At 31.3% G+C, this 20,491-nt stretch overlaps 1 long non-coding RNA gene across 1 annotated transcript; it reads left to right on the forward strand.

The window, feature by feature from the left end:
- The first annotated feature begins 14,231 nt into the window (after positions 1–14,231).
- LOC134683752 (uncharacterized) lies at positions 14,232–15,366 on the forward strand. Its single transcript, XR_010101079.1, has 2 exons — positions 14,232–14,359; positions 15,244–15,366. It is a non-coding gene; the product is annotated as an uncharacterized LOC134683752 (long non-coding RNA).
- Positions 15,367–20,491: the final 5,125 nt, after the last annotated feature.

The raw sequence follows: 20,491 nt of genomic DNA on the forward strand, positions 1-20,491 counted from the left end.
TTAATTGGAGCTTACATAAATATAAAATCGTCCGAAATTAACATATAAATAAACTAAAACATATGTTGTTTATTTCTGTCGAATTAACCCCTTTCTAAAATAAGGAATCGTATCGGAAAATTTTAGAGTTTTTTCCCAAGCCGTATCGAACTTTTACAGTCGAGTTGAAATAAACCCTTCTTATGCTAAAACTATCGATTGATTAGCACAGCTGCATAGTGTGTCGGGTTTTTACTACATTTAAGCTATGTAGTTCAACACTTACAGGAAGATGCAGTTTTCGTTCTAGTTTTAGTTTTCAGTGCAAAAACGCTAAAAATGAAGTTACAGAAACATAATTGATGAGTATGAAAAATTGAAACATATGAAAGTACAAAATATAATTAGGTCTGCAATGAAAGCAATAAGAGCACAACTTATCGTCTTTTGTTTTGTCAGGACAAAGTCTTGTCGTCAAAGTCAGAGGTTTAGCGCTTTAAAACCAGGTTTAATCCACCATTTTCTACATTTGAAAATGCCTGTACAAAGTCAGGAATATGACAATTCTTTTTTTTTATATGGTTTGTCATTTGATTTTGCCATGTGATTATGGATTCATTTTCCTCTTAGTTCAGTATTTTTGGATTTTTTTGTTTGCGTACCATAATTACAAATTCTACTAATCCAGTCTCTTCGTATATCAACGATGGCATATAGATCTACAACCAACTGTATTGTTTGTATTTTTTGTAAAGTATTAAGCATATAAGCAAGTCAAACAACTTCATACATGTTGGGTATCCTATGAGAAGAGAGCTCAAGCTGTATCGAGTGTTGCTACACATTTCTCCTACAATCATCTGATTTACAAAATATTTCTTGAAAATTTTACTATTAAAGCTTTAAACCAACGAGCTTACATCACTAAATATTAGAAAAAAAAATAAAATAAGAAAGTAGAGAGCTATTTAATTCTGAACATGAAACATCTATTCTAACATTTTTGCAACGATTAAAGAAGACTTTACTGTACACAAAAAGGTGTTATTGTTAACAACTTTACTTGATACGTTTACCGGACTTAATTTGTGTCTAACGATTGCCGAGAAACACATCGGCTTATGCCTGTCCCAAATCAGGAGCATGTCATTCAGTGGTTGTCGTTTGTTTATGTGTTACATATTTATTTTTCGTTTATTTTGTGTACATGAATAAGGCCGTTAGTTTTTCTCGTTTGAATTGATTTACATTTTCATTACGTGATCATTTATAGATGACTATAGCGATATGGGCTACGACGATCATTGCTGAAGGCCGTATGGAAACCTATAGTAACTGTTGTTAATTTCTGTGTATTTTGGTCTCTTGTGGAGAGTTATCTCACAGGCATTTATACCACATCTTCTTTTTTTATATTCAACAAAAACTAAAAAAATATTTCGGTCACTTTATAGTAATACAGCCTCAGCAAGGCCAAGGTATCTGTAACCCACTTAGTTTCATTTCCCTTAAGTATGTTTTCCTGGAAATTTAGTACAGCATCATTTTAACTTTAACTGATAAATAAATCGTCTTCGTAACAGCAGCTTAAATCTGTACATGATTCGTCAGTAAACAGTAAACTCGATTTGGTCAAGTTTGACTTATAAGTACAATTTATACATTTGGATGGTTGAGGACTTAATGTTGACTTAATTTTGCAAACTTACTGTACGTTGGGTTGTTGTATCTTTTAGGTTTACCTAACATCTGAATGTATTCGTATATTTCATAATTATGATAGCAGTTCTTTTTATCTAAATAAAAATTAAATTGAGATTTGTTCTGTTCAAGGTGCAAGCAATTAAAAATATATGAATTTCTGTATTCAGTTTCTTTATTCAAAATGAATAATCAATATAAGTTTAATTTTAGTCAATGGATATTCGTGGAACTATTGTTCTGTAACGTGTGGTGATGGCAAAAGATTTAGACACAGTATTTGCAATAACCCTCCTCCATCTGGTGGTGGATCAATATGTAGTGGAACGACTCAACAGGCCCACAATTGTTTTATACACGGATGTCCAGGTAATATAATTAATGTTCATAGGGTACTGAGACGAATATACCTAAACTTGGTCACAATCATCATTATAGTATTTAGTTTGGAAACTGTGTCGATGACCGCGCTTGCCAAACAACACAACCGACACGGCTAAAAATAGAACATACATTGTAGATGTAAAATGCAGTTTTTTACTTAGATCTCTAAAACTAAAGCATTTAGAGCAAACCTATGTATTAATGTGTATCGGGTTTTAATCTATCGGTCCTAATTCTGACGAATCAGACAATCCATTGTTTGGTTGCTTGCCCTGAATTGGTAAATTTAAGGAAATTTTGCAGTTTTTGGTTATTATCTTGAATATTATTATAGATAGAGATAAACTGTAAACCACTATAATGTTTAGAAAAGTAAGATCTTCAAATAAGTCAACATAATGATTATAAAGACGTGATATCGATTTGTAATGTTTAAAGAGAAAATGACTTTGACATATTCAAATTTCTGTGTTTAGTAAGTGCATTTTTAATAAATAATGAACATCAATTTAAATTTTAGTTAATGGATATTTTGGAGAATGGAGAGAGTGGGACCATTGTTCAGTGACATGTGGAGGTGGTCAAAGGTTTAGACACAGGACTTGTAATAATCCTCCTCCATCTCGTGGTGCATCAATATGTAGTGGTGCCACTCAGCAGGCCGATATATGTTTAATAAATAAATGTCCACGTAATATAAGAAGCGTAAGCAAGGTATACACTGAGTGCCAAACAGGAATGCAACAACTAGGTATATTTCAAAATTGAAACCATCATATAGTAGAAAATATACCAGTCGTTTAAAGATTAAGCATTCTAAAAAAAACAAGCAATATGTTCACCTTTTCTATCTCAATTATCTGTTAAAGTTCACCTACCCTGAAAAATCAATTAAATTTAATCATTTGATGACTTAAAAAAAAATGTCAAATTTTGCAGGAGGTTACAGGAAATTTTAAAATTTGTAATGATCAGTTTCAAACATTATGTCGATATTGGCATCCAAAAATGGACAGTATGCTGAATTCCTAATTTTTTCGGCATCAACTGGTAAAGACTTTTTTGTAATAATTATCTCTACTAGCCATGGTTACAATCCATACCCTTCTTTTCCACCCTTAGCAGAGACATTGAATATATGTAATATTATTGCTGCGTCATCTATCGGTATATACATGCTAGTATATGAGAAAAACATGATTATGTATTTGAGACAAATAAATGCAAAAAAATATATTTTACTATAAATAATTTGAATCTTTTACTATAAATAATAAATTTGTAGACATATTCCGGGATACCATATTGAAAGAATAGTATGTCGCCATAAAGGGACAAGATATAACTCTAGAATGTAAAATAAAGACGGAACCTCTAAATAGAGATTTATACTGGCTAAAAGGTTCAACTATGCTGAGGCTGTATAGGATTGAAAAATACAGTGGTGGATCTCTATCCAAACCGACACTAACTATCAAGAAAATTGACAGAAATGATGCCGGATATTACACATGTAAATTGGAAAATGTGTTCGGAAATTTTGCGGATGTTGTTGAACTGAAAGTTCTATGTTAGTCGAAATTATAAAACTTAATGAGTCACATTGAGTTTCCAAACATATATCATAGTATAGACTATACTTTATCATACTGTTTCAATCAAAAATCAAATAACAATTGAAAGTTCAATGATTTTCATAAACTGTTGGGTATGTTTTGAGGTTAGAAATGCATTATCATATTAGCATTGAATAGCCAGTGGAATAAGGAAACAATTAATATTTTGGCAATAGGTTTATCCGAATAAAAGTTCACGAGTGACGACAATATAATCAAAACCAGATAAGCATTTATTGCTATGTTTGAAAAATTTGTAAAACATTGTGAGAGTAAAATTAAACAGACAGAAGAGGAAAACAATCCTAGTTTTAAATTAAAATTCTTACTTTTTGATTAAAGGCTGCGAGTCTTACCCAATTTTTCCAGTCACTTGGCGTCCGTTGTCCGTCGTCGTATCTGCCCTGAAATTTTCAGATGAATCGGACAACCGGTTGTTAGGTTGCTGCCCCTGAATTTTAAGGAATTTTTGACGTTTTGGGTTATCATCTCGAATATTATTATAGATAGATAAACTGTAAACAGTAATAATGTTCAGCAAAGTAAGATTTACAAATATATTAACATGACCAACATTGTCAGTTTACCACTTAAGGATTGTTTGCCCTTTATAGTCATTTTTTAGTAATTTTTTTGTAATCTTTTACAAAAATCTTCTCCTCTGAAACTACTGGGTCAAATTTATCAAAACTTCGCCACAATCATTATAATGGTATCTTGTTTAAAAACGTGTGCGGTGATCCAGCCAACCAATCAAGATGACCGCCATGGCTAAAAATAGAATATAGGGGTATAGTATATATATAAACCGGAGTGAAAATATGATACAAGTTCAAACGAAAAATATAAACGAGTCTAAATTGAAAACTACGTTCAAACCTATGATATCGTTATAAATACACACAGTTAATACCAATTTATTTAGAATTTTTTGTCATTTCTAAAATGCAACTTGATGAATATAGAAATAAACGAACTTGCATACATATACAATTATGCAGACTTTTCAGATATGGCAAAAAAGAATCCAGGATTTTCGTCGACCTATTTTTGTCCATTTAAAAAAAATTGCAATAGTTTCTAATCTCATAGGTACCAGTCTTGTATTACAACTCCAACTTCCGGTGCATGTCAAAACATGGAAGAAAACAAAATAGTGCATTTTTTCTGAATTTTTTTATGAACTAATTTTTTCTGTTTGATTATAGGTTTATGCTGAATTTAAACATATATAAAGACATTAAAAAAAATCTTCAACCCTGGAAAGTAGTAGGATATAATGTTCACTGAAGTGCCTTGTAAAAATAGCAAACAGAAAGTAGAAAAAAATGTTTTGAATTCAGGATTGCGTAACTTTTTATTCTTAGTGGCAAGACCCCCTTTTTTTCAATTAAATCACAATTTCACATTAATACATACATGATATAAACATGTTTTTTTCTATGTAGCATTTTTCATTTTTTTTATTTTCAAAGATCAGCTGTTTTGCATGTAAGCCTATGGAGCAGTCAATTACAAGACTGCAACCTATAGTCACCGTTATTTATGGTACTGATGGCATCAATTGCAACCCTTCTATAGACCGGACATTATTTGGACACATTTTATCATTCCAATCATGCTGCCCTCATTATATCAAAATATTAAAAAAAAAACGTAAAGAATGAATGGGTAAACTATACTAAAATATTGAGTTAAGTATGCACTTATTTCTTAATTTTTCCACTCTTTCCCTCTAGTTGTATAAAGATTGCAAAAATAAAACATTACAGCGATGTTATTTCTTTATTCAAATACAGGGAAAAATACTAGATGACATAAACATCTTCAAATTCATATATATTGAAAACAACTATATTCAAATACGAAATGAGTGTCGTGTTAGTGCAAAGTTCTGTAGTTTTAGAACTATGCTGTCATACTTAAATGCAGTATCTCAAAGTATTTTGAAATTTTCTTACTATGTGCTATGTACATGAAACATATTTCAGCTGTTCACGTTGATGGCCCAGTAAACATAAATATAAGGGCAAATGATACTGTAACGTTACAATGTGTTGTCACTGGGGGTAACAGGGTAGCATGGCGGCGAAACAATCAGATCATTGATACGACAAGTGGTGCGAGATACAGTGGAGTATAAACACTCCATCACTAACGATCTCAAATGTAACCAGGTACCACTCTGGGAACTACACCTGTGAAACATCTTACGATCTTGTAAAAGTCACCAGCAAGAAAACAATTCAGTTATTTGTGAAAGGCAATAAAGTGCTTTTTACCAAATGATGTTTATATGCTAACGGATTTGATTACAAATTTGCATTCCTCATATTGAATAGGATGCTCATATAATTTTGTTTCATGGGACTTCAGTCATTCACAAAAAATATTATAATAAAAAATTAAGCAGTAAAGGATAAATGGTTTTTTTTTTTTGTATCTGAAATGTGGGTGCATGCATGAACACCAAAACAAAGTAGTATACTTAGCCTGTATAACGAAGTGAAAATCATTTTTTTCATACTCCATATGTTTATCAACCATCAGATACTATCCAAGTTTCTACTGGTGATACTATGCAACTAACATGTGTTTACGAGTCATACCCGGAACCTTCCACCGTATTCTGGAAAAGAGATGGTGAAAAGATGAATGAATCAGTTTCAAAATATAACGGAAGTACAGTTAAAGAACCATCTTTAACTATTTATAACACAGAACTATTAGATGCAGGCACTTATGTATGTGTCGTAGTCAATGAAATAGGAACTGGGTACAGTAGCGAAATTCAATTAAAAATAAAAGGCAAGATATCAAAGAATTCAGATACTTTTTTTAATTAGAATGATTTTAGAAAGACGTTTTTATTATTGACATAGTGTTTACTATTGATTAAGACTATTTATGATGACACAGGTCAAACTTTAAATTAGCTGTCTACACACAAAACATCTAATGAATAGCACATAGTGCCCAGAAATGAATGAGGACCCGGACACGTACAAGAAGTCAGAACTTAAATGATCTTGTGTGTAAAGGAGTAATATAATGAGTAAAGTTATCATAGTTAACAAATGATAGATCTATTATGTAAATACTACGAGATAAAACAGTCATGTCTTGACGTAACTGTTTATTTAGAAATTTTCAAATTTTGACACCTAAGACTTTGAATGGCGGAATGAGAGTTTTAGATGTCGGCATTTCGGCCATTACATTTGAGGGAATTTCGAATTTGGCCTTTATTTGCGCTATAATTTAACCTTTTGGTTTTTTATCCAAGAAATAATGCTTTCGAAAAATTTCTATCATATCGCCCTTCATTTATACTTTTGAGAATAAGTGGGGTTTCTTCCTTATCCCTACTTTATTATGTTTTGCGATGTTGTACAATGAACTTCAAACTGAGCTGTTCCTTTAGTTGCGTTTTTCGAGATATCAGTTGTCAAGTAGCCAGTAGGTTCAATTTTAAATGATACATTTCTATTTGGAAATTTTAAGTGACATTCAAAATGTTTAATTTAATAACGAAAAATTGCGTTTCATCTGGCAAAAGTTAATCTTAAAACGACTAAAATAACACAAGTACCAACAGTAGAATTACTAAAGGCAAACACATGTATCAACAAAACTACATATATGTAGGTGAGCCTGAACGTACTTGGTGAAACTTTTTCGGGAAATTGACATCAAGTTGTGTTTACCAAGAATACTGAACTTCTTTTTATTTGTGCATCGACTAGCTAAAACATTTAAAAGAACTGCAAAGTTTTTGAAAAATCTAGTATAATTATGCAATTTCTTTATGTGTATTCAATACTGGAAATATCTGTCGTATTTAAATTTAGATAAAAATATGGTGTTGGTCCTTAAGCAAATAAGGCGTTTTATTTGAACTGTGTCGATTTTACAGTTGCTACATTTATATAATGTCAATTTAGTGGCCGCAGAGTTAAAATTGCATTAATTGATAAAGCGATGCATAGGACCACATTGGTTATTCATGTTCATGTCCAAGTAAAGGAATAGTTTTCTTTTTTGAAATATAGATAAACAACCGAAGTTTGCAGATAAAGTACCTGTTATTGTTGGTACCAGTGTTGCTGTATTGTTCTTGATATTGTGTACAGTCATTGTGGTTATAAGGTAAGGACTGGTAATTCATAAAGAGAAAAAGGTAGTTTTAACTATGTTAACGGTGAATTATTTGTAGCTTATGGAAACACATCAACTATAAAAGATAAATAACTGAACAACATAAACACTGAACTGCAACTAAAACCATCGTCAACATTCATAGTATCGAACTTTTACAAATTTATACAAATGGCTATATTAACTTGAACTTTAACATTGATTATAGGTATCAATGAAATACAATTGAGTAAGTAAAACCAACATATCACTAACAAAAAAGGGACTTATGTATATAATAAATGTCTTAGTCAAATTTTCAAACTATCAGATTGACTCTCTCTGATGACCTGCTAACAAAACAAAAACAGTAAACGAGTAGATAACTCCAATATGAAAAACTATTCGGTTAGAAAGGGTCAGTTTTAAGAGCACAATAACATTTTGAAGCATGTACAAAATATTTTATCGACATGGTGCGAAGCAAAAAGAAATATTTTAGAAACAAAATCGGTGAACAAAATGATAATCATAACAACAGCAAAATGTCTTCCACCATGAAGAACCTAATGATGAGTTACATATTTCGTAACATGTATTTGTTAATTCCTTTTATGGTATAATTTAATCAAACAAACTAACTAGTTACTTTTATAAGTGTAGAATTGGAATCCTAAGAGGGGCACTGTCTACGAGATGTATAAAAAAAAATCTAATATTTTTATTTTGTTTGCTCAATCAATAATGAAATGCAAATAGTGAGCTGGACGATTTAGAAATGAGGCTCCTGATGAACGACTTTGCACTTTCTGTGATGACGGATCTGTTGAAGATGAAAAACATTTCTTGTTGTACTGTAAAGCTTACCATAATTTAAGACAATTATTATTTGAATCATTGAACCTTTATAGTCATTTTATTGATAATAGAACATTTGCTAATTTAATGACACTTCATTAAAGACAAACTGCTAAATATTTAAATATATTTTTCTGTGAAAGAAAGGAACTTCTTTATAAGTAACAATGTCATTGCGTATTACAAATTTGATCATTAGGTTTAAAGTGACTTATAGGTCCATCGGGCCGGGTGTAAATTTATTTAACTACTGTATTCTTATTATGTAATATTATATTTACTACACATGTCACTATAATAAATGATATACTTACTTACTTACTTACTAATTAGCTTTTAGCTTTTAGCAGGCAGTGCGGTTCAATTTTGTCAAAATAAGCTAAAAAAAAATCATTATGAATTATTTACTTACAAGTGAATAATTCGACTTCATTGAATCCGTATTCAAGTGAACTTCATATAACCCCTTGGCTTGAGATGGATAACACGTGAATTGTATGTGTAAAGATATTTAAAAGAAAATAATGTCAACATTGAAAGTGAAACGAAGATAAATCATTTGATTGACTGATTCGATACACAAAAAATCATTCTTATAAAGGGAAAAACGAGGATTAACATTTAAATTTCATCTATAATAGGAAATTAGATAGACCTAGAATAATCCAACAGCACGAGTTTGCTTAATCTATTTATATCTTTATGTATGTTGACATCGCTTATAAGCTCATTGCATGACTGTAGAGGTCAACTCGATAATTAGTTAGATGGCGTCTGGACTAAAATACACACGACAAGATGCTTCGTTTGTTATGCTCGTGTTCTTATAATTATTTATTTTAGAATTTTAATAGTTTGGATAAATGTTTTACATTGTTATAAATCAAATATGAGAATTTGATTAAAATCTGTAAACATGTATTTGACAGCTAGTGCCCCTTTAAAAAATTGCGAGAAAGAATCAATATATATGTCAAGCAATTCATGCGACCAAAATATCATGAACGTGTTTTATTTTTATTGATAATAGGAGACGCGTTAGGAAAAGACAAGAATCAAACTACGAAACAAATGAGATGACAAATGGTAAGATTCACGTTTGTTGCTGAATTAGAAAAAGAATGTAATCTATATAATTACAAACATTAATATAAATATCAAAACACTGAATATATTATTGAAATAAATAGTTATATGTATAATTACTTATACAATTTATGTAGATAAAACATTAGACAAAAATATCAACAACCTAATAAACAAACATAACTACCACCTAAAAAACAAAAAAATAACAAACATAAAAGAATAATAATAAGGAAATGTTGTTGCAATGTCATTTACACAATTATACAATTAAGACCAAAAGGGGAAAGATGAGAAGTATGGCAGTTATGACAACAACGTGACTGTATATATAACTATGAGCAGAATATCATAAGCCTTTGACTTACCTCACTTTTTTTTTTTTTTTATCTCAGCGGAAACTCATGCGTACGGTAAAACGGACACTTATCATGAATATTGCAATTCCGCCATAAAGCAAACCCTGGCAACGAACAATGTAAGTATACAAAGTATAATTAATCTCTAGCATTACCTTAACGAAATCAAAATATGCATCAAATAGTATATATTGTCGACTATATTACAAATGAATAATGATAATAAAGATAAACAAATTTTTCACATATCAATAGAACTGTTTACCACATGACAAAGCTCATATTTACGAAAAAACGATTTCCAGTTCAAATAGTCAGTTTTGTTGGGAAAAAAATAGTTCATACGTATTTCTAAAAACAATTGTTTAGAATACGTTTTTGTCTCACAAAAAGGCCATACAAGCTACTTCCGGTTTCAGAAAGTCAGGTCCCTTTTCATATAAAACTTTTTTCGCAATGTTTATCAAAATATACGGTTAAGAAGAAGATGATTAAAGTGACTTTGCCATATATCAGTTTAAAACTTTCAGTAAAGGTCAAAATATGGAAATATACGTTTTACCTTGATCTAAAATTCAAGTTAATAGATGATGGATCTCAATAAGAAAATACCCTAGGTCTCTTTTATCTATGGTATAGGCATTATAATGTTAAACAATTTATTTCAACATTTTATGTGTGGAAAAAACCTATGAAAATTCTCTTAAGAACAAAATATATTTAACATGTTGAAGTTGCAACTGTTCGTAATCAACAATCTAACAAAGTCTTTTATCAAACCTTTTACACTTTCTCATAGAAAGCAATTAAACCACAAAACAATTAACGTACATGTAATTTGACTTTTGAAATTGAACTCTCAACCTTTTAATTCAACCAGTATCTATAATAATCAGACCCTAGGTCTCTATCAGTTACACTTCGTGAACTTCGATCAAATATCCCGTATTTCTTTTTTTTTTTTTTTTACATCTATTAAATAATATTCGACTATACAATTAAAAGATATCACTGTTAGGTGAAACGTATAGCCAATTTTACATGATTTGTTTATTGCTAACTCAGATTCATCACCAAAACCACTTTACATATGACGTTATGTTGGAATTATTCCTAACGTTATTGAAATATCTAAACTTTGTTACTTTACAGGATACTCCTTTGCAAGAAGGGGATGTTTTGCTTGAAAGATATAATGTTTCTGAATTAACAAAACGAATAGGTGACGCAGATTTACTTAAAGCTAAAATGAGAGAAGAATTTATGGTGAGTTTCACAGAAACAATAGCAAAACTTGAAACTACGAAAGAATAGGATGGATATTTTCAGAATTTGTCCATCAGATATTTCAGATCTATCACAAGTTATTGATGATTTTGGTATAAAAGTTATTCATTGGAAGTAGTATGTGATGCTTCTTCATGTTGTCCTACAGAAGTAACATAATAATGGCTGAATAGTGCTGTACGATTCCAACCACCAAACTTTCAACCCTTGTATCTTGCTTGCTACTTTGCAATAAAGCTGTTGAAAAAGTATCACGCCCGTCTTTGCTGATTCGCTTATCAGCCATATGTTTCTCAAGACGCACTAATTTGTCCTTTTTATTGTTGGCGGGAGTCCAAAGAGAACCCCCCGGCCTTCAACAGGAACACTGACAATCTTAGTCAATAAAAACTAGAGTTGAACGCACCTTCTACGTTTTGAATTCGAATTCACAACCTATGTGTTGACAGGACAGTGATACAATAGTTCGACAACTTAGAAGACTTGGCCCACCGAGGTCTGAAGTCCAATAATAAAGTAGTAAATAAAAACAGGTGATGACGTCATGAGATGTCTCGTTTGCTGAAGTTAACCCATTAACCATGTAATGTCCTTGGTCGCATCATGACATTGTAGTGAGGAGAATGACAGGAACGTAATAGCAACATCTGTATTGTTATAACTTGAAATGAAATATACATCGTAAAATTAGTCCGTTCACCTATAACATAACAACTCAGTCTATTCATGAATAATTCAGCAAATATATACTTTTTGTCAGTTCCTGTTTGTATAAACCAGGAACATTATCGCCATTGTACTAGATGTAACATTAACAATTTATCAATTTTTTTTTCAAAGTTCTTAGAATCCAATGGCTCGAATGTTTATGTCTTAATCAACGATAACGATGAAGTGGTCAATACAAACGAAACGGGTAAGTTTTACCAATCCTTACCTCTCTGTTATACTTGCAGTAAACGATATTCTGATATATTATGCGAGGGATCTCTTTGCTGCTTCTAAAATCTATATTTTTCTACTTATTTCTTAACCGATACCTCAAAACTGATTTGAATTCAACATATGAAATAAGAAGTTATGAGAGCTATGGTTCACTTTTGCTAATCCCAAAAAAAGTTATTCGGTATAAAAGGAAGTTAAAATTTCATGAAGGGATTAGGAATACAAACCCAAGTAGCATACAAAAAATGTTCCATATAAGACCGAGACCGGGTGATTCGACAGGGCAAATGTCTTCTGCTGTATTACATGTATTGCGAATCCACAGTTAATCGATAACAAGATATAATCGGTTAATATAGATTAGAGATTATTTTATGTATATAAAGATCCAGTACGTCGATCAAATATCGCGAGAGAGTTAAGAAACAAAATTAACGTTACGTACTAATGACAGTGACACTGATGCTGTGTCAGTTTCGTCAGTTTCTTCATCGTGGCACTATTGGAGCAGTTTGCCTGTAAAGAAAGTATGTATAGTATGAACATTTATGAGCGTAACAGAAATCAACACGTATCACAATGGGACAGGAAATATGTTACTGGTGAAGAATGGGAAGTTGACAATTGATCATCGCACTAGTCATAGAATTAGTTTGAGTCGTCGATCAACTATCGGAAATAGTTATGTAAAGTGTAGAACATGCAAATTTGGAAAGATCGCTACCGATTATTGCTCCACATATCTTTAGGAATTATAGAAATCTACAATCTACATCTGGATGACACAGCTGGTTTTAATATATTACATTGAAGGTCAGAAGCAGTATACTACTGTTTCCTTTATTTACCATAGAACATAGAAAGAATGTTGTTTGGAACTAGAAAAAATTTTTAGTCAAACATCTTTACGATCCGAAATGCGTCATTCTTTATACGGATTATGTTGTAGTTAACCAGTTAAAAACAAATGCAACGTCCTTTTTATATTTATGCAAGTAAGACGAGGACCAAGTTCTTTATTGAAAGCAAACGAATTAGTACTTTAAATCAATATTTAGTTCAAACAATAAGTTTTATTTTCCGTAACAAAATTAAATGCATTTTTAGTGTATTGTCACAGGGTCCCATATACATTTATACACATCAAACTACTAGTACTTTACAATAATCATTGTCTAATGTAAATATATGTATTTATTGTTGAATCTAGGAGCATCGACAGCAAAATCAAAGATGTTGTACATAAAGGTACGGTAAATATGTGTTCAATATTAAAATATTTCTTTAAGTTAATTGCCATAAAATCCGAAATGCATATAGTACCAGGTAATAAGATTTGCCCGACAAATGCTTGTTTGTAAATAAAATCCGCCAGCTTGTACGAATGTAACCTACCGAATGAGACTTATAACCGGTTTTGTACAAACACGAGCAGGATCTACTTACCCTTCCGGAGCACCTGATATCACTACTTCCCTCAGTTTTGGGGGTGGTTATGTGTTGCTCAGTCTTTGATTTCTATGTGGTGTTTTGTGTGCTACTGTTTTTTCGGTTTTTTTCTATTTAAGCCATGGCGTTTTTATTGTTTTTCCGACTAATAATTTGTAATGCCCTTCTGGTTTCTTTAGCCTCTCTTTTTCTTACTTGAAATTGGTGACTGAAAATTGAATGTACACTTTTACATGACTCTAATTTTTTAGTGTTCTTGACACAAGTATATATGAAAATATAGTATACAACTCGTCTACCCAACAATGTTAGATCTATATTTCCGTAAAATGTCATCAAGTATTTATTATTCTTTATATTAAAAAAGCCCATTCTTCGTCATTATGTATTCACTTCGACTTTTGACATCATTTATTCTTTCTATGATTGTAGCGCAGTGCAGATGATATTTTCGTATTTAGTAGTTTGCCTGATGATGGTAATATTGAACAGTTCTGGAGCATGATTATCAACTACAACGTCGAAAATATAATTATGATTGTACAGAAGAATGAAAAGGTACATGTTTTGAATGATAGACTTTGTTAACAAAAAAATAATGTTCAGTTTTCTATAAATATATAATGCACTTGGATTGGGTATGTTTAACGTTGAAATTGTTAGCATTGAGTTAGAAAAGTTTGTTTTTAGTATACTATTATCACATTTATAGCATAATTTGCTGACATGAGCTTAGATGTAACAACTTGTATTGTTTAATAAATAACGGTACAATTCTAAAGGAGTAGGTTCAGTAAGACCCCTTTTTGGCCCCAACATATAGCAGTTTTACAAGATTGTTTAAATAAAAACTTTAATTATTTTTTGGACGTTATAATGCCTTTTCTACATAAATATGGGATGTTTTTGGCATTACAATGCACAAATATCGAGTACTTGCACCATTAAGTCATGCTAAATTCCTGAAATCTTTACAATTTCAGCATTTTAGTTTAATTTTAGACCGTTTCCGTCTCAAATGAAAGTGGCCGCATTCGTGTTCATTCTTGATATTAAAATTTAAGTTGTGTTTTATGATAAAACATAACATATATAAAAGTCGAGGATAAACACGGATGAGGCCACCTTTATTTTTTACAAAAACCATATGAAAAGTGAAAGTTTTTGGCAGATTTGATAGATTTTTCACATTTAAGCTAGAATCGGAGCGTTTTAAATGAGTGAATCAGATAAAATCTTTCACAAAAAATAATTGAATCAATTGAAATAGACATTTAAGTGTTTAAAAAGTGTCCAAAATATTTCGTCAGATGAACTTGAAATTTGAGGCCAAAACCGGCCCTTACCTACTCCTTTGGTTTAGTTAACTAAAAAAAACACCTTAAAACATAATGATTAACCTTATATGTATTTATATATATTGATTGCGACAATTTATCTAGAGTTCCAGTTTTTATCCCAGTCAAGACGATGTTTTCAAGGTGGCAATGTTAGAAATAGAAGTTCAGTCTTCCGAGAAAATGAATGACAACATATGTTTGCTCAGGTTTTCCTTATATGATAAGGTGAGTTAAACGATGCTATTGATATAATATCAATTGAAAAGCATTGAATAGCGAAATAGTGGGTAAGTCCAAAAATCGAGAAACAAACGTATTAAAAAACAGCACTGTTTATAATAAAGCAAATGTCGAAAGAACTAAAAGGTAAAGAAAAACATAAGATTGTAACCTGCAACCATGTAAACTAAACAATATGAATACATGTAATTAGTTTTTTTTATGTTCAAAACACGTCGGTTCTATATATTTATCATATATTTAGTACAAAATACAGCTATTTTGTATATCTAATAAAGGTTCGTTTTTCCAGTCTGTATTACCTACCCTGTATCGCATACCCCGTATCGCATAGCTAAACCCGTATCGCATACCTGGTATCGCATGGTAAAACCCGTATCGCATAGCTTTTTTTTTTTTTTTTTTTATATATATATAAAGTCAGTTTTTTGGGGTTTTTTGCTTAAGAAAAAATTTCCTCAAACTAGGTAAATTTTTTGAATGACGTCATTGTTTGGTATGTAACGTCATGACAGTCAAGTTTTCATATTGTATGTGACGTCACGAACATCAAGTTTTCACAACATATTTTTTGCCACACTAAATGCAACTAAAAAAAATACAAAACACTCAAATACAATAATAAACAAAATATTTTTAAAACAACAGATTGTAAGGTAACCCAGGTGCTTCGTACAAATACAATTGAGCAGTTATTCTAAGGCTTTGAAACAAGACAAAAGCAGAACTGAAGGTAATCCAGTGCTATGGATCAGAAAACAGTTCATATAATATAATACTCTTCTGTTGAAATATATGATAAAGCGTATAATACATGGCAAAATCCGTATCACATGCCGTATCACCCTCGACCAATATCATCCCTCGGGCCTCAAGGCCCTTGGGCTGATATTGATGTCTCGGGATGATACAACATATGATACAGATTTTGCCATGTATTATTCTCTATATATTAACCAAATGAAACAAACGGAGGAAATGGCATGATATGCGAACAATGATGACCAATCACCATCTGTATCGGTGTCAATGTTTTCTATAACTGGATTTAATTTTTGTAACATTTAGCTCCAAAAGATGAAGTTAAGACGAGCAGGGACCCTACTGCCGTCAGTCGTGTTTATTTGTCAAAAGATTTTTTTATATCAATAAAAATAATAATAATATTCATGTTACAGAAAACAAAAACAAAGAAGCCTGTGAAAATCTTCAAAACAGTTAAACGGGATGATTTAACAGTCGAAAACTATCTGAGGTTAATGTTTTTCAAAACAAAAATGATGTACACATTCGCTAGTGAATGTAACACAGTTTTTAATTTTAACGAAAGAAATCTATGAACTACTGGAAACTCTTACACTAGAGTTATCGATATGACAAACTAATCAGAACATTTTCTACATTTTATCATCGGTACAAGGGTATCATTCGTAAATAGAAATCAACATGCAAACATAAATTTGTTTAGGGTATTACTATTTACAAAACACAAAAATGTCGTCAATCATCTCAAATCGTAACCAAACCTTTATACAGACTTTTTCAGAAGGGTTTGCTTCAATAGTCGAACTTATTATCTTATTGAAATTATTTTACACTTGCAGTTGCTATATTACTATTTTTTTCTGTAATTTAAATTTAAGCAAAGGGAAAGGCTTTTCTGTTTGTGCTGCTGTCAGTGTGTGTCTACATTCCGTCGGAGCTATCACAAGGGAAACAACATTTTCGTTGTTGGAATATGCAACATTACTCAAAAGAATTGAAGACGACTTTATCAAAGTATTTGTAAGTTTTTATGTCCTAAATATATAATTGTTTTTCTTCTAGTAACCTAGTTATAACGTGACAGTTTACAGTTCCCACTCAAGGGATGCACTTGTCAACCCTAGACAATAATCGCAGAAGTTGTAAACAAATAAAACCACGATAGCAAAATCTTGTGTAGCTTTTTTTTCAAAGTAGTTAGAATTGTCCAATTCCACGGAATTAATATTTTTCTGTAAAAGACCTACTTATTCCGAAAAAAACGAAAGGTCAATACACTTTCGGAAACTGCTTTCTTTCAACTTACTTAAGACAACACCAACACTCTTTGCAAACAAAATTGATATTCATCAGTTTTTTTCATTTAAAACAAATAAGTTTCTTAAAACCAACATGATCTAAGAATTATTTGCTATTGTACATCATTTGGTTCACAAATAAGTAGAACAATAAAATTTCAGAAGTTCTAGGCAAATTTCAAACGAATTGTCCCTTCACAAACGGCAAAATCAAAACCTGAAACACATCAAATAAATAGAAAACAACTGTCTCCTATAGTAATACAGATATTTCTCTATGTTGACTTAGATCTGGTTTTATACCTAGATAGACCTTTCGCTTGTACGATGGTTGCATAAAATTCCATTATATTGACAACTCAACAATGTGTGAAAAAACACAAACAAACATAATAGGTTAAAAGGTTTAAAGGTTTAAAGAAAATTGAGGGACAGCAGTCAACACTGTGTTATAACCTTAATCACTATAAAACAAACATGTATGTCAACAAAGAAAAACACAAGAGGATGTAGACAGTCTATAGAAATAGCACATGCAAAAAACATGAAAGACAAGAATACAGAAAGTGACTGTAGCACAATAACACAATGGCAGGATGTATAAATACCGAGTCACACAAAAGGGATAATACCAAAAATGGAATAAACAGTAACAATACAAAGTAAATACAAATAGAACTAGAAAAAACGCTATAACACGTTATAAATATGATAAAAAAAACTTCAGTTCCTAGAATCTATACTTCAAGACCATCGTGCATTTTTTTTTTAAAGTTTCTATGGAATATTTATCAACAAAGTCTTAATATCTTCTGATAAACTTTTTTTAACAGGACGAGACGTTCTTTGTTTGCTCTTTAACTTTACTTGTTTGGCTTTACAACTATTTTGATCTGAGCGTCACTGATGAGTCTCATGTAGACGAAACGCACGTCTGGCGTATTAATTAAGTATCGATGCCACTGCTGGTGGACGTTTCGTCCCCGAGTGTACACCAGCTCAGTAGTCATCACCTCGGTTTTAACATGAATATCATTATATGCACATTTTAATCGATATCATGTTGTCAAAACTTTATTTTTTTCGAATTTAATACCAAGTATAGTATTGGGCACAACTCCTTGGAATTTTCGTCCTCAGTACTCTCAAACTTTGTACTTGTTTGACTTTACAACTCTTTTGATCTGAGCGTCACATATGAGTCTTATGTAGACGAAACGCGCGTCTGGCGTATTGAAATATAATCCTGTTACCTCTGATACCTATTTGCTACTGATCATCATAAATTCTCTTAATGTGTGGCTTCCGAAGGTTTTGCCGTTCTCAAAATTTGTTTATACTTAAGATAGAGAGGCTCTTACAATGTGTTGATTCAATGCATCGTATGTTTTTGCAATTTGAAGCTCCATAAACTTAACAATTGGAGGTTCTATCAGCGTTTTGCCTTTGAGAATAATTCGGTCATAACATTGTGCTGCATCTATCACTCCTAAAATATATCACAATCCAAAGGTGCTTTCAGATTTATAGAACTTTACAAAGTGTTTGCTTCAAAAAGTATACAAGTTATATATCAATTCACCGAAGTTAATCTTATGGTGGTTTTCGCTTTAGATATACACATGTCTACCATTATTTAAATGCACATAATAACAGTTACACTAAGGTACTAACAGTTGATGAACGTTTCCTCTATGACACATACTCACAATTTGTATTTGTTTTATTGTACAATCTTGTCCAAACCGTTTTTTCAAATTTCTTTTCTATTCCAGGATGATTATAAGTTTTGTTACGAAGTGATGACACAGTACTTAGATACACTTCATACATATTCGTTTATCGAGTACCTTACCAAACTAGTTTTTTTTTATCAATATGCTGCAATCATTTTTTTATTATATAGATATATATAATAGGATGCAGTTGCATTACAATAACAAAACAAACATGTGAACACAGATAACGTGTTTGACCTCATGCTAGGAATTCCGATCCAACATGTAAAAGTGCTGGTCCTGGGCTTTGATATCAGAAGTAAATTCTTGCTTCAAATAGAATGCATAACTGTGATTTTGATATTAAGAAAAACAACAAAATGTATACTCCATTGATTAAGTCTGTTTTTGTTAAAACTCATAATTCTTTGGTTTCCATCATTTTTTGTATATATTTGTTTTTCAATTTTATTTCGTTTTTTTATATATGAATTATATATTGTATGATTATATTTTTCCGTTATGTTTTGGACATTGCCCTAAAGTGTCTAATACCCACAAACGTGGTTTTTTTTGCCCAAGTGTGTCTTTAAAATTCCAGATTGCATAAGCATGTTCAATTTGACTTCCCATAACCTTATCGGATAATTGTTATTCGCCAAAACATGTCCAATTTAAATTGCAGAACAACTCAGTTGGCTAGCTTCAAAACCAGATTCACCCCACAAATTTGTTTCTAAAAACGTCCTGTACCAAGTCAGGAAAATGGCCATTGTTATATTATAGCTCGTTTCTGTGAGTGTTACATTTTAAAGTTGTGTTCCTGTTGTGTCGTAGTTCTTTTCTTACATTTAATGTAGTTCCCTCAGTTTTAGTTTGGAACCCTGATTTGTGTTTTTCTCAATCGATTTATGAATTTCGAACAGCGATATGCCACGATATGCCTTTGTTGAGCGAGAATATGTCCTCCGTCACGTCAATAACTTTCACGTCAATTTTCAATCAGTGCTGGGGGACACGATTAGAAACGTCAGGTTTTATTTGCAAAATACAAAAAATATATATAAGCCGCTATCGAAGGACATCTTTACGTTTTGAATGTATGTGATTTATTCGTTTCAGGGCTAAATTTGAAACGTACTCATAGAACCCTTATTGGATTATTTCATATATCAACCTGATAAGTTACATATAGTGGAAACACGACACTGAGTGTAAACAGTTGATTAACAAAGTTGGATGACTCTCAAATAGTTTTCATCATATTTTGTTTCTAAAATAATGATATCATACTTTGAAAAGTTTTAAGAAAAAAATCACTGTAAGAAA

The sequence above is a fragment of the Mytilus trossulus genome, chromosome 9 (genome assembly GCF_036588685.1).
Source record: "Mytilus trossulus isolate FHL-02 chromosome 9, PNRI_Mtr1.1.1.hap1, whole genome shotgun sequence".
NCBI classification, from domain to species: domain Eukaryota; kingdom Metazoa; phylum Mollusca; class Bivalvia; order Mytilida; family Mytilidae; genus Mytilus; species Mytilus trossulus.